We start from the raw sequence: 8,000 nt of genomic DNA on the forward strand, positions 1-8,000 counted from the left end.
CCCCACACACACACACACACACACACACACACACTACACTCACACACACACGCACACACACACAATGGGCTAATCCGCACCGTATCCCTCTAAAGGGGTGGGGGGGGGGGGGGGAATAGCTTGAGTCATACTGCGCTGCAGTGTGTCGGGGGAGTTGCTGTAATAACAGCCACTGAAAGGTGGTCGTCATAATCTGTCTGGCCCATTACCTAACAGCTGATGCACATCAGAATAACAGCCATGTCTGTGGCAGTGCTACTCCCCTTGCCCTCCCCTCTTTCTGTCCTTGAAGCAAATGCCTTTTGATCCATTAGCATATCTAAGGCCTCCAGTCACTGTGACATTTGAGACATCCAGTTGGGTTCCTTTTCTCGCCGTTTGCAGTTGACAAGTCAATGGATGTTTTCCTGTGAAAACTGGAAACGTCTTAGAACCATCCCCGCCTACTCTCGCATCTCCCCCCCCCCCCCCCCGCCCCCCACCATAGCCACCTCGTCAACCTGATCTTTGTGATTTTTCTCTTCTCCTTCGGCAGGGGCCGATGACTCACAGGAAGTGATCGATCGTGGTCTTCTGGACCGTTGCTAAATTAATTTTCTGCGGATCAGCTCATCAGAAAGGGCTGTTGTGGATCATTCTTTATCACATAACACATAGTTACCCTTTCAGGTCTAATCAATTCCTCATCATAACCACACAACAGCACAAGGCTGTCCTTTTGCAGACTATTGACTCTACCAACCCTGTCATTTTTTGTTTGCCTCTTTGTGTGTGGGTTTTAGTTTTTTTTTTCTTCTTTCACTTTCCTCTCAGATAGTGGTATGAGCCATTGGTGTGTGTGTGTGTGTGTGTGTGTGAGAGAGATGTGTCGGTCTCACCCACCTCCATTGTCACCTGGCAGAAGTGTGAACGGCTTGTCCATCAGGGTCATCTGTTGGCTGTTCATTAAGATGTGTGAGGAGCACCTTAGCTGTCAACAGATGTGCCAGACTTCACTCACAGATCTCACTGCAACTTTCAGTGAAAGAGGGAGTTTGTGTGTGTGGGTGTGTTAGGGAGAGAGAGACAATATGCAAGAAAGTAAGTATAAATGCACACTTTGCAAAGTTAAAACCTATGCAAAAAACAATTACAGACTGATTAAATTAAAGACAGTCATATTGCAGGATGTCACTTTTTTTGTATTTGTAGAATATTTTGTGGAATAGAAATATAACTATGTCTGTATTTGTATCACATGCATCACAAGTACTTTAAACACCGAACACCAGAAAGCATTTGATAAACGGCCCTGTGCTGAGCTGATAGCTATTGTGCCAGCCTGTGAGAGGCTTGTGTGAAAGAATACATTCATAGCCACAAAGAAATCAGATTGGCTCTTTTTGGCAGCCCCTGTTTTTGTTTTTTTTTCCAGAGGAACTGACCCTGACCCCCCTCCCCCCTCCTTCCTAAAAAGAAAGGAAAAGAAAAGAAGGGGGGGGGGGTGAAGTGGAATGGTATTTCTATTACATAAAAGTGAAGTATCGGCATGCCCTCAGAGAGGCCAGTCAAAGCATCCTGTCTTCGAGGCGGAGAGCGTGCTGGCTCGTTCCAGTCCCTGGGCTCGCAGGAAAGAGGCTCCAGCATGTAAACAGGGCTGTGGGTGTGCGTCAGACGGACCAGTGACGCACCCCTCCCTGTCCCTCTGCAGGCTTTTACAGGACTGTCAAGCCTTCAGGCCAACTAGAGGAAAGGAGAGCCCCGACGCCCCTACCAAAAGACCACTGCCACAAGATGCATGGTACTGAAGTACTCCAGTGCACTTGACTGGAAAGGTTACATCAGGTTTAGGGAAAAGAGTTAGTGTTTTTTTTTTTTACATCTGTTCTGGATTATCACAATGAGTTTTCTGTGTGTGGAGGGACACATTAGAAAATCAAGAAGTGTAAAAAAAAAAAAAAAAAATTATATTAAGTAATGATATTTATGACTCCCTATTTACAGAAAACATCCATTTCCAGACAATATGTTTTTTGCCAGCGTGTGGTATTTATATACTTTACGGAAAGAGAAATTGATAATGTGCCTTTTGTGGGCACTGGTGCAGAGCAATGTAAGTTAATGTAAGGTGAACTGCTCTCTCTCTCTCTCTTTTCTCTCTCTCCGGTGTACCTTGATAAGGCGCATTTTTATCTAATACCGTTTTTTTTCCCGGGGCCTGGGATAATTGTGCTATTTTCGACGTTCCCGAACCTCCTTTGAAGCCGCTGGAAGCGCGTGGCCTTTCCCTTAATGAGGCGAGGCGGTGGCTCTCCTGCCAGGCTTCGCAGAGCCGCTCTGATTGACAGGACCCAGCACACACACACACACACACACACCCACCCACACACACTCCTCCCCTCTTCATGTTCGCTGTGCTGCACAACACATATGGACCCCCAGTGCGTGAGCTGCATTCTGAGCCCTGATCTCCAGGTGCTCCCAAGGTCTTACACGTCTCCCTTCTCTCGCTTCTCTCTGCTGCCATCTTTGGAATATTTAGCAGGCAGTCTTTTTGTCATGCAAGCACATGCATACTGTGCTTTAGAGGTGGGTTTCAAGGAAGTTGCAGCTAAGACAATGCAATACGATGCTCTCAGCATGACCTAATGATAGTTGTGCGCTTTCAAGCTCTTTGAAGACCCGACTAGTTTCAATTTACCTCGGACTTTCCTTTGCGTCAACAATAGTAGCCTTCTCCCCCCCCCCCCCCCCCATCTTTGCCCCTACAACACAAGGCGAATTCCCTGCGAATGTTAAAACAGGGTTAAACATTTTGGCGGCATGTTTGTGTGTGATTGATGAGGCTGCGGCAGCGTTCGTGGTGAACTTGGCTGTAATCTGGCCGCGGCGGTAATCAGGTGTCTTGTGATGCAGCAGGCAGTCAGATGTCATCGGGAAGCCCTGCTGAAGAGCCTGGGCAGGCAGGAGGCTGCGGCTTTAAATAGAGCGCTTGCCAGAGATGGATGTGCCGGACGGAGAGAAGGAGAGAGAAAAGGAAAGGGAGAGCAATCCATGATTGCCACCGTCAGGGCATAATTCAGTTTTCAGGCCACGGGACTCGGGAGCGTCCGTGCTTTGATTGTCAAGTGAGGCACAAGATGGCCTCTCTCCTTCTGCTTGTTTCTTCTTCTCCTTTGTGTTCTTTCTTTCCATTCAGTCATCTTTTACTCTTTCTTCTCCACCCCTTACTTCCCCCTCTATTCTGGATTCTGTAACCTTTTCTACCTTTCTTCTTCTTTTTTTTTTTACCTCTCTTTTCTCACTCCCTTTCTCAGAGATTGCAGTCAGTTCTGTGAACTGTTGCACGCTAGCCTGAACCTCTCTAAGGGGAGAAAAAAAAAGATTGAGTGAGAGATGCCTGTTGCTATGGTGACGGAGCTGAGGGGTTGTGCTGATTGGATGTCAGGTGTCCTTTTTTCCCTTCTGTTCCCTCCGTTGACATTCCAAAGGGCGGGTGTGAGTACGTGTCCTCCCCTCCCTCTGATCCCTTGGTGACAGTGGCCTGACTGTGGGGACCTCTACTCAGCCCACTGCTCACAGCTCCATGCCAGGACTTCAGTCCTCAGCCATTCAATAGCACACACGTCATGTGTTTCACATACAAATATACATATTTTTTTATTTATCTATTTGTATTGAAACTGTTCAATAATGTATCTATTTGTATATGATTTTATATATATATATATATATATATATATATATATATATATATATACAGCCGCGGAAAAAATTAAGAGACCACTTCAAAATTATCAGTTTCTCTGGTTTTACTATTTATTGGTATGTGTTAAAGTAAAATGTACATTTTAGTTTTATTCTATAACCTACTGGCAACATTCCTACCAAATTACAAATAAAAATATTGTCATTTAGATCATTTATTTGCAGAAAAATGACAATTGGTCAAAATAGCAAAAAAGATGCAGTGTCTTCCGATCTCGAATAATGCAAAGAAAACAAGCTCATATTCATTTTTAAACTACACAATACTAATGCTTACACTTAGGAAGAGTTCAGAAATCAATATTTGGTGGAATAACCTTGATTTAAAATCACAACTTTCATGTGTCTTGGCATGCTCTCCACCAGTCTTTCACGTTGCCGTTGGGTGACTTTATGCTACTCCTGGCGCAAGAATTCAAGCAGCTCGGCTTCTTTTCATGGCTTGTGACCATCCATCTTCCTCTTGATCACATTTCAGAGGTTTTTTATGGGATTCAGGTCTCGAAATTGGGTTGGCCATGACAGGGTCCTGATCTGGTGGTACTCCATCCACACCTTTACTGGCCTGGCTGTGTGGCATGGAGCATTGCCCTGCTGGAAAAAACATTTCTCAGAGTTGGGGAACATTGTCAGAGCTAAAGGAAGCAAGTTTTTCTTCCGGGACAACGTTGTACTTTGCCTGGCTGAGGTTTGTAAAAGACCATAAGGATTGTAAAAAGCGGACTGGAGGGTCTTCTAGTTCGTCTTCTCTGATGAGTCCAATTTTCAGCTTTGCCCAACACATGGTCGTCTGATGGTTAGACGGAGACCTGGAGAGGCCTACAAGCCAGAGAGTCTTGCACCTACTGTGAAATCGGACTCATCAGAGAAGACGAACTTAGAAGAACCTCCAGTCCGCTTTTTCAATCCTTATGGTCTTTTACAAACCTCAGCCAGGCAAAGTACAACGTTGTCCCGGAAGAAAAACTTGCTTCCTTTTGCTCTGACAATGTTCCCCAACTCTGAGAAGTGTTTTTTCCAGCAGGGCAATGCTCCATGCCACACAGCCAGGCCAGTAAAGGTGTGGATGGAGTACCACCAGATCAGGACCCTGTCATGGCCGGCCCAATTTCGAGACCTGAATCCCATAAAAAAACCTCTGAAATGTGATCAAGAGGAAGATGGATGGTCACAAGCCATGAAAAGAAGCCGAGCTGCTTGAATTCTTGCGCCAGGAGTAGCATAAAGTCACCCAACGGCAATGTGAAAGACTGGTGGAGAGCATGCCAAGACACATGAAAGTTGTGATTTTAAATCAAGGTTATTCCACCAAATATTGATTTCTGAACTCTTCCTAAGTGTAAGCATTAGTATTGTGTAGTTTAAAAATGAATATGAGCTTGTTTTCTTTGCATTATTCGAGATCTGAAGACACTGCATCATTTTTGCTATTTTGACCAATTGTCATTTTTCTGCAAATAAATGATCTAAATGACAATATTTTTATTTGAAATTTGGTAGGAATGTTGCCAGTAGGTTATAGAATAAAACTAAAATGTACATTTTACTTTAACACATACCAATAAATAGTAAAACCAGATAAACTGATAATTTTGAAGTGGTCTCTTAATTTTTTCCGCGGCTGTATATATATATATATGAAGTAATGCACGTAACTATAAAACATTTTTATTTGCTATAAGTTTGGTGTGCATCAACGTTTGGCAGTGCATCAACAGAATGAAAACATGCTGTTGTAAACAACACTTGATCTAGTGTTTTTGGGAGTACACACACACACACACACCAAACAATACCAGTTGGCTTGACCCAAAGCGAAGAAAAGCATTCGTCAGTTTTCTGCTGAGGTTTTGAGAGGTGGCTTTTCTTCTCTCGTTGTGCTGTGGCTGTCCGAGCTGCTCTGTTTTACCAGTCTGACCCTGCTCCAGTGTTTGGGGAGCGGGGGGGAGAGCAGGGGCTCCACTTCGCTGCAGCGCGCCGGGCAGAAGCCGCAGACCTCACCAGCGCTTAGCAACAGCTCAAATTCCATGGCACGGTTTCTGTTTGAGTTTCACAGACCCAAAAAAACCTCTGTGCTGTGCTGAAATATGGGCCAAAGAATTCAGAAGGTCTGCAATGTTTTTGCCAAACTCTGTTTTTTTTCTTCTTCTTCTTCTTTCTCTTAATGTCTGTTTCTATGATTTCCCAGAATCAAGTTAGTTTTTAAGAGGATGTTGGAAACCAAGCCAGTCACTATTACTGCATGTCTTCTAGTAAAGTGAGGGACACTAAATCTTTATTAGTATGCTCTCTCTGAAATGGATGCATGATGAAATCCTTTGCCGGCCTTGATATAAAGCTTGCAAAGGACAGGGCACCGTCATCCTGTGTGATGTTCCCCCCTCCTAGCTCTAATTCATGCTGAGCTGATGGCCTATCTTTTCTGCTGTGCTGTGGGTACTGGTAGGATTTCTGTGCACTCAGCTCAACCTGCTGCTTTATCAACTACTGCCAGGAGGACTCCTAGTGGTCAAGTACAGACAGTGCAACACATCTGCACATTCTTTTGCTTTTACAAGTTACACGTCTTTTATTGTCAGATGCACAGAATAACAAAGGGTCAGACTGGGCAATGAAATTCTTAGTGTACTTGTGTACGTGTGTGTGTGTGTGTGTGTGTGTGTGTGTGTGTGTTTTGATTGTAAGGGTTACCTTTACAGTCAGCTCTCAAGCCTATTAGCACCAGCTGATGTTACGGTTTAGTCTGTCAATACCTTCAATTACTCAAAGAGGCTCAGTGTTGCAAGGAAGCCCTACATGCATCACAGCTCCCAGTTGCTTTCCATCTGTTTGATTATACAGGGGTTCAAACCTGTCACCTTCCAGTGAAAATCGCTGTTTTAAATCCATAACTCTTATTCGTGTGAGTTTGAGTCTGAGTTTCTCAAATGGGGTCTGTGAGGAGAGACACAAGGAATGAAAGTGTGAACCACGCCTTCTGAGTTGTCAAATAAAGCTCTAAGCTTCTGTGCTTCACGTGCCGCACGTCAAAGAAGAGTGAAGTCTGGGGAGGGTCAGCTCTGGGAGGTCAGCTTTTTGACTACCAGCTTCCCTTAGAATCTCTCTCAGTAGCGTTTTGATAGCTTTGATAGCTTTTTAATTAGCCTGATGTGGTTGAGTTGTTTTGATTTAGCGAACACTAATCCGTCACAATTCCGATGTGGTGTTTAACATTATTTCCATGGAGTCTAACGTTAGCTAGCTCACTTGTTATTCCAAAGCCACAAGGTAATGTGTGATTACTAGGGGTGTGTTCAAAATATCGATACGGGGATACATCGTCGCGGGCCTCTTTACGATGCGTGTATCGATACGGAGGCGTCAGTATCGATACTTCACGTGCATCAAAAAAAAAAAAAAAAAAAAAAATTTTTTTTTTTTTTTTTTTTTTTGTCTGTTTCTTTGTACAGCGTCTACTTGGTTCATGTGCCTGCCTGCATACTTTGCCCATCATCCAGTTGATGGTATAATTTGAAAGCAGAGTTTCTGTAGAATCCACATGAGGTGACATATGTTATGATGTACTGTCAAGGAGTTACAGGCAATTTTTTTTTGTTATAAGCCTAAAATATCGGGATACGTATCGTATACGTACGTATCGCATGTATCGCGATACATATCGTATCGCGACCCCTGTATCGGGATGCATATCGTATCGCGAGGTGGTTGGCGATACCCACCCCTAGTGATTACCCAATGCCAATGGGCTCCATCTTTAACCCCATTAAAAGGTTTGGGCAGAGGCCTAATGTTCAGGGAGTAACATGGCGTGTCTGTGGTAGTGAGGTTTTGTAGCTTAAGAGAGTGTTCACGAGTGTGTATAGTAGTCCAACTTGATGATTGTGCTGTCCTTGGCCAGCTTTGCAATTGCACATTGGCTCTCCAATGACGTCCCTTCAGATGGAAACTCCACCTACAGTGGCAGAAAAGAAGTACACAGTACACAAGCCATAAAATGTTTTATTTTATTAACATACATCCCTTAACTTAAGAATGAGGTTTATGGAACTAAGGGCCCAAGAAAGAAAATTAAGGGAAAGAAAGAAAATTCTGTAAACTGCATGCTGTTTCTTGTGAGAGGACATATCAGAATATGATGCATGCTCCTTGTTAAATGGAGGTCAATATCGTGGAATTGCTTGAATTCTGAGTCTGTAAATAATAATTATTAATAACCCTACACTGTACTGTAAGTTTCCTCTTTGATGTGTTGG

Source organism: Sprattus sprattus (assembly GCF_963457725.1).
Source record: "Sprattus sprattus genome assembly, chromosome: 13".
NCBI lineage: Eukaryota > Metazoa > Chordata > Actinopteri > Clupeiformes > Clupeidae > Sprattus > Sprattus sprattus.